We start from the raw sequence: 19,138 nt of genomic DNA on the forward strand, positions 1-19,138 counted from the left end.
GTTTCGGATCCTCTTTCATGCACTAGCACGATGGCATCACTCTTGCACTGCTCTGGGAGGAGCACATGGGCATGCTATTCTCAGATACTTCACTTTTGTTTATCAGCCCCATAGAAACAGAGCTCCTGCTATTTCTGAGTTTTGAGCCAGGAGGGTGTCTTCCATATGATTCTTGCTTGAGAATGGTGGGCATAAACAGGTCCAGGAGGCAACTGGAGCACAGGGACAGGAAGAATCCTGTTTTCCACCCAGCCTTGTGCACAGAGCTAAGGAGCAATTGTTCACTCCCAGAGACTCCCTGGCAGGTCTAGTGGAGAAGTTGTTCAGGAGTTGCTACTGTACACTTTTTTTCAGCTCTGCTGAAGAGGCAGGCTGGTGGAGGGATCAGAAGAAAGGGTAGGCCTGAGTATATTTGGTGGTGCTCTTAGTTATTGTCTCAGGGTCTGCAGGGACTTAGTCAAGATAGCACTTCATATGTTCATGCTTGATTCATGTTCTTAAGGCTTTGCAATTGTAACTTAGATTCTGGAGAACAGCTTTCTGGTAGCAGATTTTGTGCCCCCAAATCAGAAGAAATTAACATCTCTCCCTCCTTTCCCCCACCAATTCCTGGTGAGTCCAGATCCGATCCCCTTGGATCTTAAAACAAGGAAAAATCAATCAGGTTCTTAAAAGAAAGCTTTTAATTAAAGAAAGAAAGGTAAAAATCATCTCTGTAAAATCAGGATGGAAACTACTTTACAGGGTAATCAGATTCATATAGCCCAGAGGAACCCCCTCTAGCCTTAGGTTCAAAGTTTACAGCAAACGGAGGTAAAATCCTCTCAGCAAAAAGGAACATTTACAAGTTTGAAAAACAAAAGTAAGACTAACACTCCTTGCCTGATTGTTACTCAAAGTTTGAAACATGAGAGAATGGTTCAGAAAGATTTGGAGAGCCTGAATTGACGTTCTGGTCCCTTTAGGTCCCAGAGCAAGCAACCCTCAAAACAAAGAGCACAAAACAAAGACTTCCCTCCACCAAGATCTGAAATTATCTTGTCCCCCTATTGGTCCTCTAGTCAGGTGTCAGCCAGGTTACTGAGCTTCTTAACTCTTTACAGGTAAAAGAGACATTAACCCTTAATGTTTGTAACTTAGATTCTGGAGAACAGCTTTCTGGTAGCAGATTTTGTGCCCCCAAATCAGACTATGCAAGGACTACCTGTAGTGTATGCCATGATGCAGATAGAACTGTGAAGTCATTTTTTGGCAAGCTTGAGTTGAAAAGTATGGTCTTTCTCTAGATGAAACTGCTTTTAGTGTCATTTCATCCTTGAACAGATATACTCTAATTTATTAATTAGTTACAAATGAGAATTCTTTAACGCTACAAATTTCGCTTGTGTATGAAGACCATAAAAGTGAAACATGCTTGTCTCTAGATGAACCCCCTGAAGGTTATTTGTTCTAGTATATACATTTCAAACAGTCCGGGCTCATTCTTCGCTCACCATCTTAACTTTAAGAAATTGTGGGTCAGACTTTCCCTCCATACCACCAGAGCTTGCTGAATTCTATAGCTCCCATTATCTTTAGTTGGAGATAGTGGTGTTTAGTACTTCTGCAAATCAGGCCCTGTGGCCATAATCAGATAAATTTATTCAATATTTTTAATGTCAAGCTTGCAATACTGTACAGTAGTTCAGGGAGAATTCCCATTACTAAGCACTGTCTTCAGGAATTTAGGAGTACAATCTGTCCCTGGGCAGAAATTATTTATTTATTCATTTCAAAAGCAGTTTATTTCTAAATTTTGCGATCACTGAAACCAAGTTATTTGTTATGTGTTCGTAAGAACAATTCTGAGAGGCATATTATGTGTCATAGTGGACAGAGCCCTGGTCTGGTACTCAGGAGACTGGGTTCCTATACCTGCCACTGGCATACTGTCACCAGCAGGCCTCTCCCTGCCTCAATTTCCTAATCTGTAAAATGGGGATGATGATACTGACCATCCTTGAAAAGCACTTTTAGTCTACTGATAAAAAGCACTATATAAGAGCTAGCTATTATCATCAAAATTACTTTATTTTTACATTAAAATTTAAGCCTGTAAGCTGGAAGGGGTGACTAAACATCAACACGAGATATAATTACACACCCACAGATTACCTTGGAAGAATGTTAAGCTTTCAAAGTAAAGTGTATAAAGGTTAGGAAATGGCAGAATTAAGATTATCTTAATTCAATCCCCTTGTGTATATGTATTATATGATCATACATATATTCTCTTCCACAGGACCACCCCCACATTCAGTTCACAGGGTGGATGGTGCTCAATGACTGACCAGTTATTCAATATTTTGTTTTATCATTGTTGAGTGTGTGGGCCCCATGCTTTCTTACCTGCACAGAATTCAAATTAAGAAACACAGTAAAAGAACTAAAAAAGAGCCACTGTGGCTTAACAACCATGTAAAGGAAGCAGTGAGAGATAAAAAGACTTCCTTTAAAAAGTGGAAGTCAAATCCTAGTGAGGCAAACAGAAAGGAGCAAAACCACTGCCAAATAAAGTGCAAGAATGTAATAAGAAAAGCCAAAGAGGAATTTGAAGCACGGCTAGCCAAAAACTCCAAAGGTAATAACAAAATGTTTAAGTACATCAGAAGCAGGAAGCCTGCTAAACAACCAGTGGGGCCCCTTTATGATCAAGATACAAAAGGAGGGCTTAAATATGATAAAGTCATTGCAGAGAAACTAAATGGATTCTTTGCTTCAGTCTTCATGGCTGAGGATGTTAGGAGATTCCCAAACCTGAACCAGCTTTTGTAGGTGACAAATCTGAGGAACTGTCACAGATTGAAGTGTCACTAGAGGAGGTTGTGGAATTAATTGATAAACTTAACACTAACAAGTCACTGGGACCAGATGGCATTCACCCAAGAGTTCTGAAAGAACTCAAATGTGAAGTTGTGGAACTATAACTAAGGTTTGTAACCTGTCCTTTAAATTGGCTTCGGTACCCAATGACTGGACGTTAGCTAATGTAACACCAATATTTAAAAAGTGTTCTAGAGGTGATCCCGGCAGTAACAGACCAGTAAGTCTAATGTCAGTACTGGGCAAATTGGTCAAAACATAGTTAAGAATAAAATTGTCAGACACGTAGAAAACAAACTGTTGAGCAATAGTCAACATGGTTTCTGTAAAGGAAAATTGTCTTACTTATCTATTAGAGTTCTTTGAAGGGGTCAACAAACGTGGACAAGGGGGATCCAGTGGACATAGTGTACTTAGATTTCCAGAAAGCCTTTGACAAGGTTCCTCACCAAAGGATCTTATGTAAATTAAGTTGTCATAGGATAAAAGGGAAGGTTCTTTCATGGACTGAGAACTGGTTAAAAGACAGGGAACAAAGGGTAGGAATTAATGGTAAATTCTCAGAATGGAGAGGGGTAACTAGTAGTGTTCCTCAAGGGTCAGTCCTAGGACCAATCCTATTCAACTTATTCATAAATGATCTAGAGAAAGGGGTAAACAGTGAGGTGGCAAAGTTTGCAGATGATACTAAATTGCTCAAGATAGTTAAGACCAAATCAGACTGTGATGAACTTCAAAAGATCTTACAAAACTAAGTGATTGGGCAACAAAATGGCAAATTACATTTATCCACATTAAATTTCAAGTAGTGGACATTGGAAAAATAAACCCCAACTATACATACAATGTAATAGGGGTTAATTTAGCTACAAGAAATCAGGAAAAAGATCTTGGAATCATCGTGGATAGTTCTCTGAAGATATCCACGCAGTGTGCAGAGGCGGTCAAAAAAGCAAACAGAATGTTAGGAATCATTAAAAAGGGAATAGAGAATAAGACTGAAATATATTATTGCCCTTATATAAATCCATGGTACACCCACATCTCGAATACTGCGTGCAGATGTGGTCTCCTCATCTCAAAGATACTGGCACTAGAAAAGGTTCAGAAAAGGGCAACTAAATGATTAGGGGTTTGGAACAGGTCCCCATATGAGGAGAGATTAAAGAGGCTAGGACTCTTCAGCTTGAAAAGAGGAGTCTAAGGGTGGATACGATAGAGGTATATAAAATCATGAGTGATGTGGAGAAAGTGGATAAGGAAAAGTTATTTACTTATTCCCATAATACAAGAACTAGGGGTCACCAAATGAAATTAATAGGCAGCAGGTTTAAAACAAATACAAAGAAGTTCTTCACACAGCGCACAGTCAACTTGTGGAACTCCTTACCTGAGGAGATTGTGAAGGCTAGGACTATAAGAGTGTTTAAAAGAGAACTGGATACGTTCATTGTGGTTAAGTCCATTAATGGCTAGTAGCCAGGATGGGTAAGGAGTGGTGTCCCTGGTCTCTGTTTTGTCAGAGGATGGAGCTGGATGGCAGGAGAAATCACTTGATCATTGCCTGTTAGGTCCACTCCCTCTGGGGCATCTGGCATTGGCCACAGTCAGTAGACAGGATACTGGGCTAGATGGACCTTTGGTCTGACCTGGTACAGCCATTCTTATGTTCTAAATCCTGGTGTAAATAATTATTTCCTCATAGGCTTTTCTGTGGCACTCATCAGGATAGTATCTAAGGGCTTCACGGACATTAATGAATTTATTTTCATAACACTCTAGTAAAGTGATATTATCCCCATTTGTAATGGGGTAAACAAACCCCACATTGTGACAGAAGGGGTTAGAGGACTATCCTGGGCCCAGCTAGCCTCACCAAGCCCCACCCCTCCAAGCCTGCAGAGCATGTTCCAACTGGAGACAGGGTTAAAAAGGGAGGAACCTGGTTGAAAAGGAGGAAGCTGTGGAGGAGTGCAGACCTATCCTAAAGTCTTCTGCCAAAAGCGGGTGGAGAAGCCTCCCTGATGGAACAGGACTGAATGTGGAGCCCAACTGAGGCTGGCAGCTTGATTTCCTTTTCTTTTTCCTTGCCTGGGACCAGAAACAGAGAAGGAAGCAGTGGTAGGAAGCGACCCAGGGAGGGTAGCTCAGAGGGCCCCTCCAGAGGCCAAACACAGCTGACCTTCCTAGGGCTATGGGTTGCAGCCTGGTGGCCTGAGTGGGCCTGGACTCCCCTACCACTACCCCATGACCAAGTGGACGCTAACCGCTAGGCCCCTCGAGAACCCTATTACACCATTTCATAGAGCAAGAGCTGAGGCCCAGAGGCCTCAGTGCACACAGGGACTTTGTGCATAAGTCCAACATTTAGGCGTCACTGATATTCACAAAAAACACTGATGCCTAATCTTGGAGGTGCCTTTTTGTCAGCAGGCACGTGCAAAACCACTGAAGTCCTGATGGTGCCAAGCTGCTTAACATGCTAGCTCAGGACTAAATCCCAATGGGATTCTCAAGATAGGTGTTCCCTTTCTTACAGGGCCAAATCCAGTTGGTGTGCTTAAAGCACTCCTAACCCACACAAAAAAGACTGTTAGGGTTGAGGTGTCCCTCCATCAGTCTTCCATGATACCTAATAGCCCACTGGTTAGGGCACTCACCTGAGATGCAGGTGAGCTAGGCTTTAATTCCCCTTCTTCCTGCTTTGAACTCAGATCCCCCATCTCCCATGTGAATTCCATAACCACAGGGCTATTGGCTATCATCGGCTGGGTTCTCTCTCCAGGTCTATCATGAGAAAGTTGCTGACCACAGGAGAGGGTTCATGTCTGAGGGAGGCATCTCCTTCCAGCCTGTCAATTAGGTGCTTCTGGCCCTAAACCCTGCCTCTTCCTGTATGCTTCACTCCTGGCTAGCTTAAGTGGCTTACTGCTCAGTATGTTGGCTTCTGTGAATCCTTTTCCTAGGCACCTAGCTTTTCCTATATAATGCATGAGGATCTTGGGTGCCTAATGTGGGGCTTGGAAAACCCCTGGGATTCATAGGAGTTAGTGTTACAGTGTCCAAGTCTCCTTTGTGAATCTGTCCCAGAGAGATTAAGGTCAAAAGTGCCCACTAATTTTAGGTGCCCAATTTGAGATGCCTGGGACCTAATCTTTTCAGATTATTTAGTATTATGTCACTTTATGTTCAAAGCACTGCAAATGAAGTCAAAGGAGCTGTTGTGAATACTCAGTACTTGTGCAAATCAGATTCCAGGGCCTCAAGTTGGGTACCAAGAAAATGAGACCACAATTAGTGGTCACTTGTGAGTTTTTGGTTAAGTGTCTGAGAGGCATTCCTGATTCATTCACTACACACCTAACTTCTGCAACAAATGAGGTAGGGGTCCTACAGACAACACTCTTCTTCACTATACAACCCCGATTGAGCCCCAGAGCACAGTCCTACTTTTTCTATTCATCTGTTCTCCTTCCCCCACAGGATTCTTGACGCAGTCTCCTTTCCCAGCCAATCTCATTCTTGCTGTGCCCCCACATCAGCTCCCAGTTTCATGCCCCCTTTCACTGCACCCAGACTCCTTGTCGCAGTCCCCTATGTTATCCTAGTGGCAGTCTGTCCTGCCATTTCACATCTACCTCTTCCCGTCCCCTCCGCAAGTCAGTTCTTTGGTCTCTTCTGTGTTCCACTCAAGCATCCTTCTCCATGCTCCATGGACACCAGCAGGGGGAGCACTGAGCACAGGAGAGAGTCTACCTGCTCTCTTGTGTTGCCCAGTGCCACAGCAATCACCAGGAGCAATTACAGGGAAAGTCCCGCTCAGACCTCACAGCTGCAGGTTGAGCATGCTCAGGTAGAAAGGATTTTCAGAGAATTTAGCTGCTAATTTCTAACAAATCTCTGCTGAGCAAGTGCAAACAGCCTTTTTCAAAGACTCATAACCTGGCCTAATTTGCTGTTCCTGTGGGAAAACTGCCTAAAAGGTCCATCCTTAACACAAAGGTAAGCCCACTGTCAAATTTCAAGTCCCTGCTCCAAAGCATGAAGGTGTTAGCGTTTCTCAACTAAAAGGTTATAAGAATCTTTTTCACATGGCAAAACATATTTTTCTCTTATCTCATTCTTAGAATGACTGAAACCCCTTTTCTTGAAACATTCCAAAACAATTCAGCCTAGAGGAGATACTGAAAAATTTCAGCCACAATGGTTAAAGTTTGACAAAGTTATAAGCAAAGAAAACCAGTTCTTATAATGAAAGCGTCAAGCAACTATAGGCAGAGAGGGTGGCAGTGCCTATAATATTAAATAAACAGCTGAATACTGCAAACACACATCTGAGTAACTAACTGTTCATGTCAGTAGTCGTATGGAATCCAAAAGATAAATACATAGTGAATATAATACAGATTGAAGAAGCTACTGTCATTTTTCTTTTTTAAATGAGGACTACATCAGTATATAAAATCCTGTTGCCTTAGTGGTCTTGCATGCCAGCTAATAAAATAGAAGTTAAAAATGGACCACGTAATCTAGTTATTCACAACTTTAAGTAGATTTTCTTGTTCATACCACAAGAGTCATTTGAATTCTATTTGCGCACACATTCCCTCCTCCTGCCCCCCAGCTTTTGAACCCAATTCTAAACATTTTTATAGCAACTAGCTATGAAATACATCGGCTGAGAGCCTGGGACAACCACAATCTCCACGTGAGCAAAGTGAAAGTTGTGAATTATTGATCTGCAGACAAGTTTTTGCATGAATTTAAAAATCAGGTATAGTGGTTATGCATGGATGACGCAGAGGTCCTCAATTTTGGGAGCCAAAGCCACAGTCCTAAGTCTCCGCCACACTACATACAGAAATTTCCTCCCCAAATCTATGCATCTCTGAATCCATTTAGTCACGTATCAGAAATAACTATGTTTTTGAGACAAGAGGCAAGATCCTTGTCTACTGTAAGTCAGCATTGTTCTACAGGCTTCAGTGGACATACACCAACTGACAATTTGGTACAAAACCTTTAATGTGGGATTGAGAAACGGCTTGATTTTTTTTTTCAGTTTGTGGGAGGTGTACTTCAGAAAATCAGGCCCTTGAATTTGTAATATTGATATGGTTGGTTCTAGATGAAGTAACAGAAGCAGAATCCCCTCCCCGCCTCCTTCATACCCATGGAGAAGGTACCATCAGTCTCCTTTGTGCATGAAGCTCACTCCCTTTAGGCTGTGGTGGCTTCCACCCTTCATCTGCAGTCTTAATGAGCCCACTGCATGCAGGTGGAGTCAAAAGGCAGCTTTCAGAGCAGAAGGAAGAGGCAGGTGCTTTGGGCATTGGAGCTCTGGCACTAGAGTGAGAGCAGTGGATGGGAAAATGGTGGATGAGGCAACTACTTGCCGTTTGGATCCTGGGAAGAGTGAGATCACAAATCTAAGGATGCTGCAGAGGAACACCAAAACATGCTGGGCCTTAGGATTGAATTTTTCAAGTTTAAAAATGGTCAGGCCACAATTAACTCTTTACATTCTTGATACAATTAAATGTTAATCAGCAGTACTCACATCTTCTCCTGAGGTTTCAGTTCTCCCTGTGCTGTTGGCTGCTTTTATGTTTTTCTTTCTTCAGCTCATTCTTTCTTCCATGACACTGACTTCTTACGTTCTAGTGCTGCATATTCACTTTCCTTCACTTCCCATTTCCCGCCCCCCGCGAAAGGCCCTGCCCTGACTGTCATTTCACTTCTGTTTACTTTTCTTCTCAACAGTCAATCCCAACCGCCATGGAACCTTCCGATTCCAACATTCCATTCCTTTTCCTTCTTTTAAAGAGTCATCACCCAAACCATTTACCTATTGTTCAGACAGCAGTAGAGAGGAGCAAAAAGTCATTTTTTTTTTGTCTTATTACGTACGGATCAGTCCAAGAGATCTGAGGCAGAAAACAAAGTTGCACCCCCACCCCTCCCCCCCCTACTTCTGCAACAGTTTCCTTGTAAATAGCACCAAAGAGGGTGGTGAAATGAGTTGATTCACCTACTCCTCTGCTAAATTCTCCCTTTAGCTCCACTTGGCCAGTCACAACCCACACTGCATTTTAGAAGGGGTGCACCTGCTGGTTAGCTAACTGTGCATGCATTCCTTCAGTGCCATAGGGATACAACTGTCATTCTGTGGTATTTACAAGGAAACTGAAGCAGAAAGCTCGAATTTTAATTTAAGTGCAAGACCATTGTGAGATGGACAGAGAATATACAGAATTAGTCAGATGAAATATTTTGGCTACAATGATCATCGCTACCATATTTTTCTCAAATCAGACTATGCATGCTCTCTGGCTGTACACCCTAGAAGGTAGTAGTATTACACAGCACCTAAAATTTGAAATATGTAGTGCTGGTAGGGAGCTCAGAGACAGGCTACCATACTTGCTGGTAGTCTTCCAATGACACTTTAGAGGCCTTTGTGGATTGGAAAATAAGCCTTAGTTCTTTTTATACCTCAACATTAACATGAAAGGATCCAGCAGGATCAATAGAGTTTCTGTACATTTTAAATCTTGTGCATTCTGAGGTCTGTGCATATTTGACTTGAGTATAGGCTCTAAAGCAGGGGTGGGCAAACTACGGCCCGCCAGCCGATTTAATCCATCCCTCAAGCTCCTTCTGGGGAGCGGGGTCTGGGGCTTGCCCTGCTCCAGCTGAGGAGCAGGGTTGGGGGCTGCTTTGCAGGCATTTGCCACAGCTCCGCGCAGCTCCTGGAAGCTGCGGCATGTCCCCTCCTAACCCCAATTTCGTTAGCATTCATGGCCCACCATACCATTTCCATACCCAGATGTGGCCCTCAGGCCAAAAAGTTTGCCCACCCCGATCTAAAGCCTGCTCATCCAAGTGTAGTATGCAGGGTTGGAAGAGAGAGGCAACAGGTCAGGTTGCAGGGTTGGCTTAAAGCAGTCAAAAATTAATTAGTTTTTATACTTTCCAATGTAGGCCTATCTTACCACAAAAAAATTATGTTCCTTATCTGAAATGGAGCAGGGGATAGGGGAAGATGGAAATGAAAATGAAGGAGCAAAATTGTTATTGATCCTTGTTTTAAAAGTAAATATTACAGACTTCGGCTCCAAAGACAAAGTTGATGTCCTCCAGCCCAGCTATTGTGCTTTCCAAGAAATTGAAAAACACTGTGAAGAGGTAGATTTTAGAACTATATTTCCCTTTTGTAAGAACCTGAACTGGGAGCTCTGAAACAGCTCCCCATTCAGCACTGCAAGTAAAATAAAAAAAGCCAGATGCTTCTGAATTGCTATCACTAAACTGGAAGGGAAGTAACAGTGGTTTGACGTCAGACACTGTCAGCAATGCCTCAGAAGCAGATAACTTCTTTTAGGATTTTTATTTTACTTAAAATGCGAGAAACTATAAAGCAACTATCCTGCTGCAATACCTCCTTAAACTTATATCTGTTTTAATGCCTAAAAAGCACTCAAAATAGCTAGTGTGTATAATTCCTTAATTTATACCATGTCCTGCCCTCACACTTATCTGTTTTATTCACCTGTTCTTCTCACATGTTTAGGCCTTGAACTTGCAAACATTAAAAAATGCTCTTTAACTGTACACATGCATAGCCTCACTGATGTCATGGGCTATTCTTGCATAAAGTTAAGCATGTATAAGTTTGAAGGATGAGGGCCTAAGAATGTAAGCACTTTGAATCAGGGACTATCTTCCTTATGTGTGTGTGTAGTTCCCAGCAAAATAGGACTCTGGGGTGTCTAGATGTTATCCCAGTACAAGTAACTAATGTTTCAGGACTTCAAGTTAAGTTATTTGACAAAATAAAGTATAAGAGGAACCACAGCTGGGTTGTAGCATGGTTGGAAGGACTCAAGAGAAAAACAGCATTTTAAAACTTCCCTTCTCGTGTACTTAGCTGCACTATCAAGTGGCAGTGTTTGGCCCTTTGACTATATTCCTACTTTCTGCTACACCTACATATGGAACTGTTTAACATTGACAATATAGTATTTGTAATTGAAAGAGACTGTTGGTCTATATTCTGTGCCTAAAAGGCAGTCCAGCTTCAAAAGGAATAATAGCAGTAATAGTCTGAGGAAGAAACAATTTAATGTATACTTTTGAAAGGCTGATGAATAGGTAAAAGTTGTCTGGCTCTGTGGATGAGGGAAAAGCAGTGGACATCTTATTCCTTGACTTTAGCAAAGCTTTTGATACGGTCTCCCACAGTATTCTTGCCAGCAAGTTACAGAAGTATGGGCTGGATGAATGGACTATAAGCTGGATAGAAAGCTGGCTAGATCATCGGGCTCAACAGGTTGTGATCAATGGATATGTGTCTAGTTAGCAGCCGATATCAAGCGGAGTGCCCCAAGGGTTGGTCCTGGGGCCAGTTTTGTTCAATATCTTCACTAATGATTTTACTTAAAATGCTGAGAAACTTATAAAGCAACTATCCTGCTGCAAATACCTCCTTAAACATATATCTGTTGGATGGCATTAGTTGCACCCTCAGCAAGTTTGCAGATGACACTAAACTGGGAGGAGTGGTAGATATGCTGGAAGGTAGGGATAGGATACAGAGGGACCTAGACAAATGAAAGGATTGTACCAAAAGAAAACTGATGAGGTTCAACAAGGACAAGTGCAGAGTCCTGCACTTAGGACGGAAGAATCCCATGCACTGCTACAGACTAGGGACTGAGTGGCTAGGCAGCAGTTCTGCAGAAAAGGACCCAGAGGTTACAGTGCAGAAGCTGGATATGAGTCAACAGTGTGCCCTTCTTGCCAAGAAGGCTAACGGCATTTTGGGCTGTATAAGTAGGAGCATTGCCAGCAGATCAAAGGACGTGATCATCCTCCTTTATTCAGCATTGGTGAGGTCTCATCTGAAGTACTGTGTCCAGTTTTGGACTCCACGCTACAAGAAGGATGTGGAAAAATTGGAAAGAGTCCAGCGGAGGGCAACAAAAATGATTAGAGGGCTGAGGCACATGATTTATGAGGAGAGTCTGAGGGAACTAGGATTATTTAGTCTGCAAAAGAGAAGAATGAGGGGGGATTTGATAGCTGCTTTCAACTACCTGAAAGGGGGTTCCAGAGAGGATGGATCTAGACTGTTCTCAGTGTTACCAGATGACAGAACAAGGAGTAATGGTCTCAAGTTGCAAGTTATCCTGAAAGTTAAGTGCTTTCCATTGAAGAAGTGAGTGATCTGAGAGGATGATTACTTGGGATCAATTGGATGGATGTTTACCTACTCATGGATTTTTAAGGGTACGTCTACGCTGGCAGAGTTACATCGCTGCTCAGAGAGTGCTGAAGGGAAACCACTGTTGTGTATTCACACTTAGCTACCTGCGCAATAGTGTTTTCCCACTTGCAGCACTTGCATCAGTATTCGGAGCAGTTGCACTCTGGGCAGCTATCCCTCAGAGCACCTCTTCCTCTTCTGCCGCTAAGAGTTGTGGGAAGGCGGAGGGGGTCGAGGGGCATCCTGGGTCCTGTTACAGTGCCCCGTGATGCACTGCTTCGCATCCCAGCAATCTCTGTGCTTCCATCCACATTTGGTACCATCTTTCAACAGTTTGTGTATTGCGCGCTCTGCCTCTTCAGTCTGCAGGAATAGATCCTGCACTATTGACCAATATGCTGCTCGCTCTTACAAACACGTCACAAGTGGCACTGGAGTTTTTCCTTAAACTACAAAGGCAAGCAGAGTTCTATGTTGATCTCGCTACGTGTAGTAGCTACGACACAAAATTGCTTGTGGCATTCACAGAGGTGCTGACCACAGTGGAATGCCACTTTTGGGCTCGGAAACAAGCACTGAGTGGTGGGATCACATCGTCATTCACGTTTGGGATGATGAGCAGTGGCTGCAGAACTTTCGGAGGAGGAAAGCCACATTCATGGAACTGTGTGATGAGCTCACTCCACCCCTGCAGTGCAAGGACACAAGAATGAGAGCTACCCTGTCATTGGAGAAATGTGTGGCAATTGCACTGTGGAAGCTGGCTACTCCAGACTGCTGCCGATCGGTCACTAACCAGTTTGGAGTGGGAAAGCTGACTTCTGGACTTATGTTGACGGAGGTATCAGGGCCATTAATTGCATCCTGATCCGAAAGACCGTGATTCTGGGCAACATGCATGAGATTGTGGATGGCTTTGCACAAATGGGCTTCCCCAACTGTGGAGGGGCGATAGATGGCATGCATACTCCAATTCTGGCACCAGATTACCTAGCCACCTAGTACATTAATCTAAGGGGTATGATTCTCCAGGCGCTTGTGGGTCACCATGAGCTTTTCAAGGACATTAATGCAGGCTGGTCAGGAAAGGTGCATGACGCATGCATCTTTCGGAACACTGGCCTGTTCAGGAAGCTGCATGCAGGGACTTTATTCCTGGACCAGAAGATCACTGTAGGGGAAGTTGAAATCCCCATTGTGATCCTAGGAGACCCTACCTACCCCTTACTGCTGTGGCTTATGAAGCCATACACGGGACAACTTGACAGCAGCAAAGAGCAGTTCAACACAGGCTGAGCAAGTGCAGAATGACTGTTGAGTGTGCTTTTGACCATTTATAGGCTCACTGGTGCTGCCTATATGGGAGGCTGGACCTGGCCCAATAACAATATTCCTATGCTTATAGCTACATGCTGTATGCCTCCATAATAATTGTGAAGGGAAGGGTGAAAGCTTCACTCAGGGCTGAACTACTGAGGCTCAGCACCTGTGAGACTGAATTTGAACAGCCAGAGATCAGGGCTATTAGAGGGGCGCAGCACGGGGCCAGAAGAATCAGGGTGCCTTGAGGCAGCAATTTGAAGCTGAAAAGCCACTAATATTTGTTGCTATGCTTGGGAGTTCAGTGCTTGTAATGCTAGGAGGTGATTGTGATTGGTGCAGACAATGCACTGTGAAGATTTAAGAAAATTGCCTGTTGCTTTGCAGGGCTCTGTTTGTTTTCAATTAATGGAATAAAGATTGCTTTCAAACCAAAACAATTCTTTTATTAAAAATACAACAACTGGAGGAGAGAGACAAACAAACACATCAGCACTGTGGGGGATGGGGAAAGGGAAGGTCCTAGGAGAAGGTGGGGTCCCTGGACAGTTAGATTTGTGTACGTCCAGGTATCCTATGCAACTTTGTCCTTTGGAGTACATTGCAGCGGGTACTGTACTTCAGCAGGGCTAAACTGCAGAGAGAGGGATGTTGAGTGCAGTGGGTACTGGGAGTCCGCAGGGCTGGACTGTGATGGTGTGACAGATTTATGTTACCAGTCTGCCTGAGGTGTCAGGTGATCAGGCTGAGCTGCAGAATCATTAGGGGAGGAGATGATGGAGCACACCAAGTGACTGAGTTTTAAAGCTTATTAATAAAATAATAAAATAAAAAATAACAGTGCTGAATGAGGGGGCTCCCAGCGTCACTCAAAGGAGGAAAGAAAGCGTTAGTACCCCAAGCCCTAACCCACTTTCATACTCACACACGCACTGCCCGGGGATGGCCAAACCTGGGTGTAACGTACAAAGAAGAGGGAAGAGGTGGATGGGAGTTCTTTCCTGTGCACAGGTCGTCCGGGGTCCGCTGTTGATCTTCGATTTGCTTCAGCTCTCAGGAGGGTTTTAAGACCTGGGCTCTTTTTGGTGCTTTTCTTTCAGGGACCTCTATCCCCTGTGCTCTTTGTACCAGTCCAAACTTGCTTTCTGCTGCGTCCTGAGCTTTCCCAAAACACACTAGCTTCAGGGATGCAAGACTCTGTTTTCCCCCTTGCTGGCATTCACCTTCTCACCAGTTTTGCAATCCCCTGCCCAGCTGACCCCCAACAGAAGTGGAGTGATGGCGGTGCACTCAGGGGCAGAGACGGAACGGAGGTTAGCTGGGGCGGGGTGGGAAGTGGCCAGTGGGTGCTGTGCACCCACCAATTTTTCCCTGTGGGTACTCCTGCCTTGGAGCACCCATGGAGTCAGTGCCTGTGGTCCTGCCACTCCTTCAATTCTTGTTTTATGGCCGCAGAGTGCATCATGACATCATGCAGAAAGTCCTCTTTAGTTTTTCGTGGTCGCTTTCTAATTCTGCGCAGCCGTTCAGCTGACGATAACAAAGAGAGGGACTGGGCTCCATCGTCATATCCGTGAAGCCAAAATACAACATTTTACAGAAGCAGTATCTATCACTAACTGACTGACCCCAGGCAAGCATACATGAGCCACAGGACACCCAAAATGGAGAATAACCACAGGGGCAGGGGAAATCAGTGTTCCAGGATCATACTGTACACTGGGCACATGGCTCTTGGGGAGAGACAGCACTGTAGTGGGAGCCTTATAATCATTATTGTCTCACAGCCTGTGGAAAATGTGAATTAATTATGGAAGATATCTCGCTGCTGAGGGTGAGCAGGGAATCAAGGGAGGGTCTTCTCCAAGACCGCAGCTTCCGCCCTGACCCTTATGCAGCTTGCCTATGTGCAGCAATGGTTCTCCCCCCACCCCCAGTGACGGCACAGTGGCGTGGGAAAGGTATCCTTAATGGGACAAGAAGCAAAGCAGCTCTGTCGAAGAACCTGCAGCAGCAGATTGCCCAATATCTCCATGAGAGTTTTGTGGAAATCTCTGAGGCAGATTCCTGTGAAGTTAGGGGGTCAATCCGCTGTTCCGCTGCTTAGACTAGGCATGCAGTGGTATGCGCATCAGACAGACACAAGCCTGCTTTCTGCAACCCTCCTGCCCCCAACAACTCGCTTCAGCGATTTCCAAAAGCCACTTACCAGGGACCTCCTTTCCTGTTTGCACTTCGCCAAGTTCCAACAGCTGTGACTGGCTAGTTTCCTCTGGGGTAGAGAAGAGCTCCTGGCTGCATACATCTCTGATCTCCAAGTTATCCTCTGCCTCTGGGTCCCCTTCTCCATCCTCGTCCAAGATTTCCTCCTCCTAGTTCGGTCTACTCTTGACTGGTGCACGAGCCACAGAAGTATCCACAGTGGCCTTTGCAGTGGAGGTTGGGTCGCCACAGAGTATCATGTCCAGCTCTTTGTAGAACCGGAAGCCTGTGGGCGCAGCACTGGAGCAGCAGTTTGCCTCCTGCACCTTGCAGTAGGTGTTCTGTAGCTCCTTCACTATGACCCTGCACTGCAGTGTGTCCCAGGCATGGCCCCTTTCTGTTATGAATCATGAAATCTGTAGGTATAATTTCTACGGCTGAAACGCAGCTGAGACTAGACAGCCTCCTCTCCCCAACTGCTGATAAGGTCCAGCAGCTTCGTATTGCTCTAAGTGGGGGATCGCCTGGTGCATGGAGCAGGCATGGTTGCCTGGAAAGATGCACTGAAACCACTGCATGCGTCACTGAGCGAACAGGAAGGGGACTTTCAAAATTCCCAAGGAATTTAAGGGGTGGGGAATTTAAGGCGTTGGTCACCTGAGGACAGGACAGTAGAGTTCAAATTGATGAACAGAGAGGTGAGAACAGGCATTGTGGGACACCTCCTGGAGGCCAATTGCAGCACTGTATTCAACCAGGCTGTCTACGCTGGCACTGTGCCGCTGTAACCCCTGTACAGAATGCTGTAGGCCTCTCATCAGGGTGTTTTTTTACAGCACTGCAACTGTGCAGTTTTTGCACACTAAGTGGCTTGGCCGTGTGTACACCTCAGGAGTTACACTGCAGAAAGCTGCTTTACTGTGCAGAAATTTGCCGGTGTAGACATGGCCTAGAAGTAAGGGGAAAGGGCAGATGGGTTGGGATGGTCAAATAATGGAGAATAAGACCTGTATGGGTGCTGGTTAATGAAATCATTTGTATATTGAATGAAGGGTAGTATTGATCTGCTGGAGACTTGCTTAGCAGTTACGGTATACTTTTAATGCTGTATTCTGCTTTCACTAACATCCTGCTTAACTTCAGTCTTTGTGTTTATGAAACAACTTAATAAGAATGCTGTTGTTGGAATCACTCTTTGAGTAATTAACATCCATAAAGGATTGTATGTGCAATTAAGCATTTCAAGGATAATTTCTTAAAATGAAAAGGTTGGCTTAAAATAATATCTTCTCTTGCAAGAAGGTGTGTAAATTCTAAGTGTAAAGTCTGGGACAGATGCCCATTATCCCCATCTGACTATGATCAAGTTCTGTATATATAAAAAGGTAGTAGCTGTAAAGAGTAAATATTTTTATAAAAATAGAGTGTATATCTGCTATATGTCCTGCTATCAGGCTAATACACATGGTACATTTTTTATGTTTACTTTAAAGGAATACAGGGCTTGATTTTTCCACTGCCCTTCAGATTGTGTACTTATTTACTGGTAACCGCGATAGTCTCCCCAAGGGGAGATGCACTGTACCTGGAGGTACTGCAATACCAGGTCAATGCGTGGAGTGGATGGAGCAAGATCCTATTCCATCTCCCTGTTCTAAAAAATCATTTAATATATAGTCCTGTGCAAAATAAGCTACCTTTCTGATTTGGTAGCACCTTATACAGGTGTAAGTGATTATACAAGGTGTACAGCAATGAAGAACTCAGGGCCACTATCTTGAAGGAAATTATTAAGCATATCTTAACTTCTGTAAACTTCTGCAAAATGTTATTTGGATTTCTTTAAGTCTAGCATATCATCTTTAGTTTAAGAAATAATAACTTCCATTTATGTGGCAAAGTAGTTAAAGCAAGAGCCCTCTGCTCCTTCCCTAATTACTGTAATAGCAATTAACTGACAAACACATGTTGGTTCATACTCCATTAAAAACACAAGGTAGCAAAGGTTTTCCAAGTGGGAAACAAATAAGTCATGGGAAGGATGACACTGCTCTTTAGTTTGCTTTTAAAAGAGTTTCCATTGATCTAAAATGCATAAATTTGTAGTGCACTTAATAATACAATAAGTACCACTCAACCATTTTTAGAACATATAGTCAGGAAATCAGCCCTAACTCATTAGTCTTTTTTTTCACCCTTTGTTCAAGAAAACATTCTCTATTTATAAAAACTTTGAAAATGATAGTCACCAAGATACTTCTTAAGAAGTAGTATAAAGTTTGTGATATAACTTAAAAACAAACAACAAGGAACCTTCCCAATGTTTCAGTCCCTGAAAATATCCTTGCAGTAACTTGGCTATATTAAAATACCACTTATGGCCATGGAGAATGCTATGAAAGGTGCTGACTATTATTTATATGCAAAAAGTATAGAATAGTTACATGGCCTCTAAGAAAATTGCTGTGAGTTCCCACATTGAGTCTGATCAAGCTGAAAGGAATCATTGGTACTGACTGGGCATGAGAGACATAGAGAATCCACCCCAGGAAAGGCTCCTGTGGCACGGACATTGACATCGTTACTGCCTGCGGCACACCAGGTACCAACAGACCATACCCTCACTCCGTATCACTGACTCCTTCGGAACAGACATCCCATGACTGACAATCACTTTCGGTACCAACACCTTCGGCACTGCTGGACCTCCGGTACGCAATAGACCTTTTGGTGTCTGATGCACCGGATTCACCTCTGCTCAGTGCCAGGGCCCCCGTACTGAGTTCATCTAGTGTTCCTGACTCACTGGCAACCTCCTGCTGTGCACCACCTTCTTCATCCATTGAGTCAGATAGTGAGCAAGAGGACGTGGTTTCCTGCTGTTTTTCTCGCCCTCCATATAGTGCCCAATTCCACTATGGACCACAACCATACTGTCCATCTGATCCCCAGCTGCCCGGTACAGGCAGCCATGGTACCAACCACCGGGCCCCTTCCCACCTTCTGAATGGTCCTACTGCAGGGGTCTCAAACTCCTGGCCTGCAGCCCTCTGTGGCTCACGAGCCTCCCCAGTGTGGCCCACAGGGCTCCAGCAGTTTTGGGGCTGGGTCTCTCCCTTGGCCCCACCTGCCGCCCCCAGGCTCTTCCCCCTCAGGAGCCCCAGCCCCTGGCAGCACAGCAGAGCTGAGCAGCGTCTGCCTGCTCACTCCAGTGGCTGCCAGCCCCTCCCTGCAGCCCAGGGGTGGGGCGGGGCTATGCCTCCATGTGCTGCCCCTGCCCTGAGCACCCCAGTGGCCAATGGGATGTATGGGGGTGGTGCCTGGGGGCAGAAGAGCATGGAGGCCCCCCGGCTCGCCCTGCCTTGGAGCCCCAGGTAAGCGTTGCACCCCCTAACCGCCTCCAAGAGCCTGCACCCCCAACCTTTCCCCACACACATTCTTCCGCCCCCAAATTCCCTCCCAGAGCCTGCACCCAAGACCCCCTCC

At 44.5% G+C, this 19,138-nt stretch overlaps 1 pseudogene; it reads right to left on the minus strand.

Annotated features, from left to right (window-relative positions):
- Nucleotides 1–17,221: 17,221 nt before the first annotated feature.
- LOC115644653 lies at nt 17,222–17,388 on the minus strand (annotated as a pseudogene).
- Nucleotides 17,389–19,138: the final 1,750 nt, after the last annotated feature.

Source organism: Gopherus evgoodei, chromosome 1 (genome assembly GCF_007399415.2).
Source record: "Gopherus evgoodei ecotype Sinaloan lineage chromosome 1, rGopEvg1_v1.p, whole genome shotgun sequence".
Classification (NCBI taxonomy): Eukaryota; Metazoa; Chordata; order Testudines; family Testudinidae; genus Gopherus; species Gopherus evgoodei.